The 12,175-nt window shown below is 50.5% G+C and overlaps 1 protein-coding gene across 1 annotated transcript in view; it reads right to left on the bottom strand.

Moving 5' to 3' along the window:
- The window catches only part of LOC137536553 (uncharacterized), a 29,496-nt gene extending 17,538 nt beyond the window's left edge, over positions 1 to 11,958 (bottom strand). The window contains exons 1-2 of the mRNA XM_068258790.1: positions 11,729 to 11,958; positions 246 to 389 (exon numbers count right to left, since the gene is read on the bottom strand). The gene's annotated coding sequence lies outside the window, so the exon portion shown is untranslated. The remainder of the gene's footprint in view (positions 1 to 245; positions 390 to 11,728) is intronic.
- Between the last annotated feature and the right edge of the window lie 217 nt (positions 11,959 to 12,175).

The raw sequence follows: 12,175 nt of genomic DNA, 5'->3' as shown, positions 1-12,175 counted from the left end.
CCTGTTCATTGTATAGGGGTGTGTGCAATATATGGAGTACGTTTATATAGCAGGTTATAGTATTGTTTTAATACACCAATACCTTTTGCAAGAAAAGTGTCTCAATGTCTTTTATATCATATGTTTATTGTACTATGCACAAAAGGTTTAGAGTGATAGATAGTGACCCCCTGGTACTTTACAGGATCCTCACACACACAATAATATGGTCACCACGCAGCTGGATAATGACCCATAATACTCACCTCTTCCTTCACCAGCTCCTTCATCTTCCTGACAAAGGTCCAGAATCTGGTGACAGTTTTCCCCTTTGGTCTCCTCGATAACAAGACATAAACTTGGGGCACCGTGATGGTCACATGACCATGAAACTTCACAGGAGGAAATTTCTGCAATGAAAGACCAAAAATGTCATATAATAATCCCAGAATCCTCTCCCTCCTCCTCTCTCCAGTTGAGAGTAATATATGTTATGATAACATCAATAACAACAATGTCATGAGACAGTTCCACAATGCTCCATAGCACTACAGCCGGGTGAAGTTCCTGCTGTATGCAGATGACCTTGTCCTTGTGCTGCTCTTCCCAACAGAGAGGGGCCTACAGGATAGCCTGGCAGTACTGGAGAGTTTCTGCACCACATGGGCCCTGCCCATCAACCCAAACATGACAAAAGTGATGGTGCTCCAGACGAAGAATCTGAATAAAACCTCCACCTCCTCATTTACATTAAATGGCTCCACACTGGTGACCATCAACAGTTACACCTACCTGGGGCTGGAGATTAACCAATCAGGGCCCTTTAACCTTCCTGGCGGTAAGCCCGAGCTGAGCTCGGGCTATGCCGCCGGAAGGCACCGCTCAGGCCCCGCTGGGCCGATTTGCATAATTTTTTTTTTTGCTGCACGCAGCTAGCACTTTGCTAGCTGCGTGCAGTGCCCGATCGCCGCCGCTACCCGCCGATCCGCCGCTATCCGTCGCGCCGCAGCCGCCCCCCCCCCCCCCAGACCCCGTGCGCTGCCTGGCCAATCAGTGCCAGGCAGCTCTATGGGGTGGATCGGAATCCCCTATGACGTCACAACGTCGGTGACGTCATCCCGCCATGGCGACGGGGGAAGCCCTCCAGGAGATCCCGTTCTTTGAACGGGATCTCCTGATCGCCGATCGCCAGCGGCGATCGGAGGGGCTGGGGGGATGCCGCTGAGCAGCGGCTATCATGTAGCGAGACTTTGTCTCGCTACATGAAAAAAAAAAAAAAAAATTAAAAAAAAAAAGATTTGCTGCCCCCTGGCGATTTTTTAGCAAACCGCCAGGAGGGTTAAAGGGCACCTAAACTGAGAAGGATATGGATTTTTCCTTTTTAAAATAATACCAGTTGCCTGTCTCTCCTGCTGATCCTGTGTCTCTAATACTTTTAGCCACAACCCCAGAACAAGCATGCAGATCAGGTGCTCTGACCTAAAGGAGTCATCATGCAAACTGTGCTAGGTGAAAGGCTCCTGTCTGCCTGTTACTCACTGTTTTTTCTGCAGGATCGCCTCCTCTGTTGTGTTGAAAAACTGCTCCTTTCTCCAGTATTCACTCCAGTCGGGGACCCAACCTCGAGGTCGGGGTCCCCCGCAACCCGGAATTAATTGGGCCATGCAGGCACAGTAGTTATTTCACTGTACTCCTGCTGGCCCAGTTGGATCATGTCGTGTGCTTACGCACGCATACAGTAGCCGGAGGAGGCGTGTTAGAGCTTGCCGTCCTCGCTTGCAAGGAAAACCCTCCGCTTCAGTAACCGCCCACCAAACCCTCCCTCCAGCCTCTGCCTAGCTTCCTGCCTGCTCTCATGCACAGCTAATCCATATGTGAGACGCGCTGGCATACAGGACAGGCTGCCGGAGGCATGTAGCAGCTACCGCGTTTCCCAGAAAGTAGGACATCCCCTTGAATTAAGACCTATCCCATATTTCAAGCATGCAAAAAAATATAAGCCCTAACCCTAAAATAAGCCCTAGTGGCTGTGGAAGTCCCATCCGTCTGCCCTCCCCCCTACTCCCACTTCCACTTTACCTCCTGATGGTCCCCTTCTACAGAAAGACGCATCCCCACTCTCCACTGCCCGACATACCGCAGATCAGCGGTAAACTGATGGTTCCCCCACACCGCTGCTTTATCTCCTGCTGTTCTCCATTGCTCACTGGCATAATTCAAACTGCTGATCAGCGGTAAAAGCAGCTAGTTACACTGTAACATGCCTCCATATTCAGGAAGTGACATCTCTGTTTACTTCCTGTTCATGGAAGCGCTGTTACAGTGTAACTAGGTGCCTTCACCGCAGTTTACCGCTGATTTGCGGTTTGAATGATGCCTGCGGGTAATGCAGAATGGGGCCAGCAGAAGATAAAGCAGCGGTGGGAGAATCAGCAGTTTACCGCTGATCTGCAACTTGAATTACCGGTTTGTCGGGCAGTGTAGAACGGGGATGTGTCTTTATGGAGGAGAAAGGGCTTTAGGAGGTAAAGTGGCGGTGGGGGAATGGGGATCTTGCTACCCAAAATATATAAGACCTCCCCGAAAATAAGACCTAGCACATATTTTGGATGAGAAATGAATACAAGACAGTGTCTTATTTTCGGGGAAACATGGTAATCGGGCACTCAAAAAAAAAAATAGAAAGCAAGTTGCACGGCGGAATCTGGAGGGAGGGTTTGGTGGGCGGTTACTGAAGCTGAGGGTTTGGATTGCGAGCGAGGTCGGCAAGCTCTAACACGCCTCCGACAGCTACTGTATGAGTGCGCAGGCGTACGGAAGCACGCTGTGCGTTCCAATTGTGCCAGCGTTCCGGATACAGGATGTCTACAGCCCCAGCATGGGACTATTAGCTTAAGGGGCACAGTGATGTTACCGGCCCGATTAGCGGCTAAACGAGCAATTTCGGGGGGCAATGGACTCTGCGATCCAGCTTGGTATAACCTAAAGAACAGCTGGAGGTAGGCGATTGGAATGTTCCTTAACTTGCTTGATCACTCCTTTAAGTCAGACTGGATTAGCTGCATGCTTGTTTCAGGTGTGTGGTTCAGCCACTACTGCAGCCAAAGACATCAGCAGGACTGCCAGGCAACTGGTATTGTTTAAAAGGAAATGTCCATCTCTCTCTCAGTTTAGGTTCCCTTTAACCAGCAGTAGAGTCCCTTAGAGAAAAAGCCTGCAGAACCTTTCATGCCATCAGAAGACAGCTTTACCACCTAAAACCACCGGTGAGAGTCTGGGTAAAGACATTCACCAGCATCATCACCCCAATCCTGCTCTATAGCAGCGAGGTATGGGGCCCGGTCACCTACCCTGAACAATCAAAATAGGACTCCAGCCCAACAGAAATCTTCCATCTAGAGTTCTGCAAGTATGTTCTCCATGTCCATCGCAGCACTTTGAAATCAGCCTGCCAGGCAGAGCTAGGCAGATTCCCACTATGGCTGACTATCCAGCAGAGGGCGCTCTCATACTGGGCGCATATACAGAGCAGCAGCCCCAGCACTTACCACCATAAAGCCTCACTGAGCCAGGGGGGCGAGGCCATATCACTATGCTGACTATCCAGCAGAGGGCACTCTCATACTGGGCACACATACCACCAGCACCTTCCACCATAAAGCCTCACTGAGCCAGGGAGCCGAGACCATACCACTATGGCTGACTATCCAGCAGAGGGCACTCTCATACTGGGCACACCTACCACCAGCACCTTCCACCATAAAGCTTTACTGAGCCAGGGAGCCGAGGCTATACCACTATGGCTGACTATCCAGCAGAGGGCACTCTCACACTGGGCACACATACCACCAGCACCTTCCACCATAAAGCCTCACTGAGCCAGGGAGCCGAGGCTATACCACTATGGCTGACTATCCAGCAGAGGGCGCTCTCATACTGGGCACACATACCACCAGCACCTTCCACCATAAAGCCTCACTGAGCCAGGGAGCCGAGACCATACCACTATGGCTGAGTATTCAGCAGAGGGCACTCTCATACTGGGCACACATACCACCAGCACCTTCCACCATAAAGCCTCACTGAGCCAGGGAGCCGAGGCCATACCACTATGGCTGACTATCCAGCAGAGGGCGCTCTCATACTGGGCAAACATACCACCAGCACCTTCCACCATAAAGCCTTACTGAGCCAGGGAGCCGAGGCCATACCACTATGGCTGACTATCCAGCAGAGGGCACTCTCATACTGGGCACACCTACCACCAGCACCTTCCACCATAAAGCCTCACTGAGCCAGGGAGCTAAGGCCATACCACTATGGCTGAGTATCCAGCAGAGAGCACTCTCATACTGGGCACACATACCACCAGCACCTTCCACCATAAAGCCTTACTGAGCCAGGGAGCCAAGGCCATACCACTATGGCTGACTATCCAGCAGAGGGCGCTCTCATACTGGGCACACATACCACCAGCACCTTCTACCATAAAGCCTCACTGAGCCTGGGAGCCGAGACCATACCACTATGGCTGACTATCCAGCAGAGAGCACTCTCATACTGGGCACACATACCACCAGCACCTTCCACCATAAAGCCTCACTGAGCCAGGGAGCCGAGGCCATACCACTATGGCTGACTATCCAGCAGAGGGCACTCTCATACTGGGCACACCTACCACCAGCACCTTCCACCATAAAGCCTCACTGAGCCAGGGAGCCGAGGCCATACCACTGTGCTGATTATCCAGCAGAGGGCACTCTCATACTGGGCACACATACCACCAGCACCTTTCACCATAAAGCCTCACTGAGCCTGGGAGCCGAGACCATACCACTATGGCTGACTATCCAGCAGAGGGCACTCTCATACTGGGCACACATGCCACCAGCACCTTCCACCATAAAGCCTCACTGAGCCAGGGAGCCGAGGCCATACCACTATGGCTGACTATCCAGCAGAGGGCACTCTCATACTGGGCACACATACCACCAGCACCTTCCACCATAAAGCCTCACTGAGCCAGGGAGCAGAGGCCATACCACTATGGCTGACTATCCAGCAGAGGGCACTCTCATACTGGGCACACCTACCACCAGCACCTTCCACCATAAAGGTTTACTGAGCCAGGGAGCCGAGGCCATACCACTATGGCTGAGTATCCAGCAGAGGGCACTCTCATACTGGGCACACATACCACCAGCACCTTCCACTATAAAGCCTCACTGAGCCAGGGAGCCAAGACCATACCACTATGGCTGACTATCCAGCAGAGGGCGCTCTCATACTGGGCACACATACCACCAGCACCTTCCACCATAAAGGTTTACTGAGCCAGGGAGCCGAGGCCATACCACTATGGCTGAGTATCCAGCAGAGGGCACTCTCATACTGGGCACACATACCACCAGCACCTTCCACCATAAAGCCTCACTGAGCCAGGGAGCCGAGGCCATACCACTATGGCTGACTATCCAGCAGAGGGCACTCTCATACTGGGCACACATACCACCAGCACCTTCCACCATAAAGCCTCACTGAGCCAGGGAGCCAAGGCCATACCACTATGGCTGACTATCCAGCAGAGGGCACTCTCACACTGGGCACACATACCACCAGCAACTTCCACCATAAAGCCTCACTGAGCCAGGGAGCCGAGGCCATACCACTATGGCTGACTGTCCAGCAGAGGGCACTCTCATACTGGGCACACCTACCTGCACCTTCCACCATAAAGCCTCACTGAGCCAGGGAGCCGAGGCCATACCACTATGGCTGACTATCCAGCAGAGGGCACTCTCATACTGGGCACACATACCACCAGCACCTTCCACCATAAAGCCTCACTGAGCCAGGGAGCCGAGGCCATACCACTATGACTGACTTTCCAGCAGAGGGTGCTCTCATACAGAGCAGCAGCCCTGGCACTTACCACCATAAAGCCTCACTGAGCCAGGGGGCGAGGCCATACCACTATGACTGACTTTCCAGCAGAGGGTGCTCTCATACAGAGCAGCAGCCCTGGCACTTACCACCATAAAGCCTCACTGAGCCAGGGGGCGAGGCCATACTATGCGCTCTGAACAAAGCATCAGCAGCCAGCCCAGCCAAGGCCACCAACACAGGCTGACAAAAGCCCAAATAAAAAGGGACTATAGAAAGCTGCAAGGAACGATACATAGAGGAATGGAGAAGTGACATAAAGAACTCCCAGAAACTCACCACCTACCAATTACTACAGGGGGAGTACACAATGGCCCCGTATCAGTAGAGGCTACACCCAAAGATACACAGACCCTGAGCCTGTACCGTCTGAGTACCCACAGCCTGGAGGTAGAGACAGGGCGCCACAGACAGACATGGAAGCCCCGGGAGGAGAGACTGTGCAGACAATGTGACCAGGGGGTCCTGGAGGATGAGGCCCACTTCCTGCTGCAGCAAATACGCACCTGTGAGGACCGCCCACTTCCATAGAGTCTCCGCCCACATCCCGTTTTTCACCTCCACAGATGAGGAGAGGAAACTCTACATCCTACTGGGAAAGAGACTACAACCGTGCAAACAGATGCCCGATATGTCACTGCCTGCCACCAACTGAGAGGAAAATGATACCACATGGACTTATACTAGCCCCTATAAACCCCTCCCCCATGGACTGTATACCCCAGTCCCTATACTGTCCCTCATATCCTCCACACAAATATGGACTGTATACTCTAACCACCTGTACATTTTCCCTTATTCCTACAACCAACCCCTCCCATGCTAATGGTAATATTTTTGCATTGGCAATGCTAAATGAATTTGGTCCTGCCAATAAATCTTTTTTTGGATTTAGACATGCAGGAGGTGGGGGATGTACCCAATGAGTACAGTTTTTTCAACTCAGTCTTCATGGTTCTTGCCCATAGATTGTCAGGATGCTTATAGGCAGGAGTTGGGAATATGTAAAGATAGGGAAATTACTTAAAGGAACATTATCAAACCAAGTGTTCTAAAATGACAATGTACAAATAATGTCTAAGCTGTGTAAACATTTTCCTACTTTTCATGTTAGAAATCAGAGGCAAAAGCTGTAATTTATAGGAGGGTAGGATTTAGCTCTATTGGAACAAATTATTCACAAAAGGGGTGTCTGCTTCACTGCATAGCCAGTGTTGCTTTTTTGCATATCAGACAACGCAGTATTTTTCTCTGAGAGCAAAAACAGTATGAAAATTTGTGGCATCACAGACAATTACAAATGTTTATAACAAGTTACATTTCCTCTGCTCTCCTCAGACAGTTCAGTCAGACACAGGCAGCTGCTGAGAGTTTTCTCTCACACACACAGGGTTAACAGATGAAGTGTGAGGACATTCCCCCACCCCTCATGGTTCACTCTGCCGTCAGAATTGGCGACACTCAAGTGTGAAAGTAATTTGATAACAGTAAACAAAGATGTAAGCAGTATAACATATACACCAGTATTTAGCAGCACTTCCCAAACAATTCCTATCACAATTGAAAACAAAACATGTTAATCGACAGTGTTCCTTTAAGACCCATACACATGATCAATTAATGTTGCCCGATTGGGCGAGGCTGTGCACACAGGTGTGTTGATTGCTTTTGAAGCAAGCAACGTGTTCTATGTGGGGGGCGGAGTGACATCGGCGCGGCGGGCGGGGCAAGTGAGATGAATAATTAAATCTTCTGGTGCTCCGCTGGAGTGGTCCGCTAGGCAATTCTGCAGCTGAGCAGTCGGGGGCTGCTGTACACACACTAGACCAGGCATGGGCAAACTTGGCCCTCCAGCTGTTAAGGAACTACAAGTCCCACAATGCCTTGCAGGAGTCTAACAGCCACAGTCTTGACTCATAAAGGCAAATGCATTGTGGGACTTGTAGTTCCGTAACAGCTGGAGGGCCGAGTTTGCCCATGCCTGCACTAGACTCAAGGCAGAGGCGGTCATTATCAGTTGCCTCTGTCGAGTTTCATCTGGTGTGTGTTCAGGCCTTTATACAAAGGAAAGGCCTGCTCTGAGTTGTCAGGATCTGCAGGGACATCTGGAGCCTCAGTGGCTGACATTGATGAATTCTTAAAGAAAACCTGTACAAAAAAAAAAAAGTTCCCCTGGGGGTACTCACCTCGGGTGGGGAAAGCCTCCGGATCCTATTGAGGCTTCCTCCGCCCTCCTCCGTCCCACGGTGGTCTCGTTGTGCCCCTCTGAACAGCGGGGATGTAAATATTTACCTTCCCGGCTCCAGCGCAAGTCTCCTGCGCCTGCGTAGTAGAGTGGACCCGACAGAGATCATCTATTTTCGCCTATCTCCATGCGGAGAGCCGCAACAGCGCCCCTGCTGGACCCGGGAAGGTAAATAAATCAGCGCTTATCAGGCTTGTTGGCAGAGGATTTCGGGACGCTTCGGGGGAGCCAGCGCTGGACTGCCTGCAGCTACAGGGATGGGGGAAGCCTCATTGGGACCCTAAGGCTTCCCCCTCCCGAGGTGAGTACCCCAAGGGGATGTTTTTTTGTTACAGAGTCTCTTTAAAGTGGGCCTAAACTCGGGCGCATGTTTACAAAGAAGACTATGGGTTAGTTACCCTCACAAAGGCAACTCCACACACGTGTTTTGTTCACACAGCTCAAGCTGTTTGATCGTACAGAATGACTGATTTCACTGTCCAGTACTGTGCAACCAGTAATACATTCCCCTAGATTTAGAGACCTACCTGAGCCCGAACCAATCCGCTTACTCACCTCCCGCCTTTTGTGTGCAACCTGCAATATACTCCCCAGTCCCAACCAGCCTTTCCTATGCCAGACACACGTTTTATCTGGCGGGGCACATTTCTGCTCTTGGAAAATATAGTAGGACCCTCAATATGAGGAGCCAGGTACAGTGATGTCAAACACGACTCATTCTTACTGCATACACCCATCGTGACTATACCCCATTCTGCAGCAGCGTGCCAGGCTCCTCCCCCCATACCAGGCTCCTCCCTCCCCTCCCTACAGTGCAGGAAAAGCAACGATGGGAGCTTCCATCCACCATGATGAAGCAAAGTAACTCCTATCCTAGAGAACGTCCTCAGATTATCCTGGAAAATCATTTCCACAAATTCATATGAAAAGTAATCATAATGTCTGGATTACTTTAAACTCTTTAGTGGTAACCGGGAGCCGCCGGGAGGTATATGCAGAGCAATGGCATGCAGCGGGAGTTTCCACCTCAACTCCCGGGGGATCCAGGTACCAGCAGCCATTCTCCTTCCTGTCCTCCGAGTCTCTGGATCCCTCTGGTGGGATTGCCGTCTGTCACCATGACGACAGCCAGCGATCTCACTATAGGCTTACAGCGCCACCTGGAGGACAGAGGGAGAACTGCAGCGCTGGATCCCAAGGAGGTAAGTGCTGGGCTGCCACAGGCTCTCTAGGGGTATGATTTATTCTTGCTTTGACGCCTTGTTCACATCTAAAATCGAAATTGCAAACGCAAGCATTTTGCGATTTTGTGCGCGATTTTTTTCAGCGCCTCCCAGCGCTCTGCGTTTTTTTAAAAAGCGTTTTTCTAAGTGCTTTTACAGAGCGATTTTATAATTCACTCCCTGATGCAAGTCAGGAAGCGAACTCTTTGACCCGTAAAAGAATAAATACAATGTATTTATTCTTAAAACAGCGAATACAATTGCTGCACAAAGTGATTTGTGAGAGTTTTGCATTTTTCCTATACCTTCCATTGCGGCAAAATCGCTTCAAAAATGGTCCAGGCAGCGCTTTGCTGAGCGGATTGGAAACAAACTGCTCAGATGTGACCTCTCTGTTATAGGGAATCATTGCACAAGCGTTTTTATGGCGATTTTGAAAATCGCCTGTGCATGAAAAAAATGCCCAAAACGCCCTAGAAGTGAACGAGCTCTTAGGGTCTAAAAGTTAATGAAAAAAACTGTACCGCTTCTAGACCCTAAAACCAGGAAGGAATCAGACCACCAGGGACATTAAAGGACAACTGAAGTGAGAGTGATATGGAGGCTGCCATATTTATTTCCTGTTAAACAATACCAGTTGCCTTGCAGCCCTGCTGATCTATTTGGCTGCAGTAGTGTCTGAATCACACCAGAAACAAGCATGCAGCTGATGTTCTCAAATCACACAATGATGTCAGAAAGACCAGATCTGCTGCATGCTTGTTCAGGGGCTATGGCTAAAAATATTAGAGGCAGAGGATCAGCAGGAGAGCCAGGCAACTAAACATGGCATCTTCCTTACCATTCTCGCTTCAGTTGTCCTTTAACATGGTATGATGGCATTTTGGCACTAGTCTAGTTTTGGGTACCCAGCAGGAATCCTCATAGGCAACGGTTCTCCAATTACAACACCCTCTACAGCAGTGGTTCCCAACCTTTTCCAGCCCGGGGAACACTTTCTGACCAAATTTTTCTACGGGCAACGGCGTGGAGGGGGGGGGGGGGGCGAGGGCGCGGGTGTTTGCGCGACGTAGTGGACAGTGCCGTGCGCAGCAGGTTATGGGGGGGGGGGTTCTGGGGTGCGGCTGCATAGCTAGCATAGTTGCCCCAGTATAGGGAGTTTAGTTGCCCCGGTATGGCTAGTATAGTTACCCCAGTATAGTGCCCCAGTATAGCTAGTATAGTGCCCCAGTATAGCTAGTATAGTCCCAGTATGGATAGGTAGTGCTCCAGTATAGTGCCCAGTATAGGTAGGTAGTGCCCCAGTATAGGGAGTTTAGTTGCCCCGGTATGGCTAGTATAGTTACCCCAGTATAGTGCCCCAGTATAGCTAGTATAGTGCCCCAGTATAGCTAGTATAGTCCCAGTATGGATAGGTAGTGCTCCAGTATAGTGCCCAGTATAGGTAGGTAGTGCCCCAGTATAGCTAGTATAGTGCCCAATATAGCTTACTTAGTATGGGTAGGTGTGCCCCTCCCCCCTCCGCGGCCACCGCACCTGTTACCTTATCATGAGCGGGCGGCCGCTTGTCGGATTAGATTCCCCCGTAGTAGCCGCTCTCCTCTGTGGCATCTCCTATTACAGTAGCGCGCGCTCGGCATCTGCTGTGATGAGCAGGAAGCGGTACAGCGGCTTCCTGTAGCGGCGATATGCATCGCCGTTACCATGGGAACCGCTGTACCGCTTCCTGGTCATCACAGCAGCCGCCGAGCGCACTGCTGTAATAGGAGATGCCACAGAGGAGAGCGGCTACTACGGGGGAATCTAATCGGACAAGCGGCCGCCCGCTCATGATAAGGTAACAGGAGCGGCGGCCGCGGGGAGTGGAGGAGCGAGAGGCCAGACCTGAACGGCACACCAGGCAACATCCCGCGGCACACTAGTGTGCCGCAGAACAGCAGTTGAAAAACGCTGCTCTACAGCACTCAACGTTGTGACTGGCCGAATAGTGTGGGCAATGGGCATTACTACATTGTATCTGAAACCTGGCAGTTTGAAGTCCACCCAATCACGTCAGCGGAAATTCCCTGTGATATTTCCTGCTGGGTCACCTAAACTAGCGCCTTTAATTTTAGCATTCAGTGCTTTGATGAAGCCGCTCCTTCAAAGGACTGCGCAAAGCATCCTACATGCACTGCTACGAAACGCGTCAGACATACATTATTCACATAAATATACAAAAATATACTATAAAATACATTATAAATATAATATTGCATAATATAAAAAAATACTACATGATATAAAAAAATAGTAATAATGAACAACTGTGGTATACATATAAATGCCCACAGATTACCTCCTACATCAGTTGGCATATGGTGTAATGGTTAAGGGCTCTGCCTCTGACACAGGCGACCAGGGTTCGAATCTCGGCTCTGCCCGTTCAGTAAGCCAGCACTAATTCAGTAGGAGACCTTTGGCAAGTCTCCCTTACACTGCTACTGCCAATAGAGCGCGCCCTAGTGGCTGCTGCTCTGCTCTGGCGCTTTGAGTCCGCAAGGAGAAAAGCGCAATATAAATGTTATTTGTCTTGTCTTGTCTTGTCTCTGTAGCCACTCAGGCCTAAAAACGTCTCTGTGTTTTCTGCAACAGTCTTAAACTCTCACTTCCTGCCTGTGGCTAAACTCTCTTCCTGTCTATGCGTTCCAAGCAAATTGCCACCTTGTGGAGAAGAGTGGAACTGCATCCTTTCTCCAAATTTAAAGGAGAACTGTTAGAGAGAGGTGCACGGAGGCTGCCATAT

This window comes from Hyperolius riggenbachi, chromosome 10 (assembly GCF_040937935.1).
Source record: "Hyperolius riggenbachi isolate aHypRig1 chromosome 10, aHypRig1.pri, whole genome shotgun sequence".
Taxonomy (NCBI): Eukaryota; Metazoa; Chordata; class Amphibia; order Anura; family Hyperoliidae; genus Hyperolius; species Hyperolius riggenbachi.
Note: the sequence above shows the minus strand (reverse complement) of the source record. Positions and strands in the feature narration are given on the sequence as shown.